The sequence below is a fragment of the Cynara cardunculus genome, unplaced genomic scaffold (assembly GCF_001531365.2).
Source record: "Cynara cardunculus var. scolymus isolate 2C unplaced genomic scaffold, CcrdV1 Un_Scaffold_6390, whole genome shotgun sequence".
Taxonomy (NCBI): domain Eukaryota; kingdom Viridiplantae; phylum Streptophyta; class Magnoliopsida; order Asterales; family Asteraceae; genus Cynara; species Cynara cardunculus.
This window is the reverse complement of record NW_020202937.1, coordinates 2,769-4,195: the sequence shown is the minus strand read 5'-3', so window position 1 is coordinate 4,195 and position 1,427 is coordinate 2,769.

Genomic DNA, 1,427 nt, shown 5'->3' with positions numbered 1-1,427 from the left:
TGGAATACTATCCAAGAGGTGAAACCGGTTATGCATTGGTATAAACTCGTTTGGAATAAAGCTTATGTTCCTAAACATGCTCTTTGCATGTGGATGGCGTGTCAGAAGTACTCACCTATTTTTTGAATGCAAGTACTCAAGTAGTATTTGGGAAGCTATTAAAATGGAGGTGGGATTAACGAACTATACAAACAATTGGGAGGATATCCTTCACAGAGGGTCCACTCAAACTTGGAAATCTTGGTCTACGGTTCAAAAACTTGGATTATCGGCAACGGTTTATATTATATGGAGGGAACGAAACAAGAAGTTCTTTGACAATTTCAACCATTCGGAGGATAAAGTTATTGCGGAGATCAAGATGCAGATTCTTCATCGGATGGCTTGGAAGAAAGGAAGAAACTTTTGAATTCCAATGGTATGTGACTACGTGGGTGGTGTACCTTCTCGGTTTTGGATCTTTTGGGTTTTTCTTGCCTTTTGGTTTTTGGCTTATGGTGTTGTTTTGCTTTGGTGTAGTTCCCTTTGTCATTTTTGGCTCCTTATGACTTGGTTTGTGAGTCAAAGTTGCCGTAGTTTTTCTTGCTGATTACTTTTGTATTGGTGACGTTTTTTAAATGTCTTTATAAAATTGCATGGGGAAACTCTTCCCCTTTCAGTATTATGGAGGGATTTTCTATGCTCCTTAAGACTTGTATCAGGGAGGCTTCTGATTTTGAGGACCATCGCGGTTGTGAAGAGTTGGATATCACTCATCTATGTCTTGCAGATGATTTATTTGTGTTTACTAATGGTGATGTTCATTCGGTGGAGGTTCTTAAAAAAGCTCTCTCTCTTTTTCAACATCGTTCAGGCTTGGAGCCAAGTCTTGAAAAGAGCGAAATTTATTTTGGTAATGTGCCCCATTCTATTAAGGATGCCATTCTGGTCTGCCTCCCTTTTAAGCTTGGCTCTTTTCCTGTTCGTTATCTGGGAGTGCCACTTTCTCATGCTCGGTTGAAAATTAGTGACTATAGACCTTTGCTTGCTAAGGTTAAAAGTCGTATTTTTAATTGGAAGACTAAGTTTCTCTCGTTCGAAGGACGTAGGCAACTTATTATAGCGGTCTTACAATCGCTTCAATTGCATTGGCTGTCTATTTTCCTTTTTCCGTCGGGTGTAATTCATGATATTGAATCGATCTTCCAGAAATTTTTATGGGCTCCAAGGGATGATCTACGTAGGCGGTGTAGATTATCGTGGGATATGGTATGTCGTCCTCTGGAATCGGGGGGACTTGGTATTAAAAGGTTGGCGACTTGGAACAGGGCTTTACTTGCTAAACATGTTTGGGATATTGTTCGCCATCATAATTCTTTGTGGTTTCGGTGGATTTATAGTCATACTCTTAGACACAACCACTACTGGTTAGTTCGGAAAAATTCTAA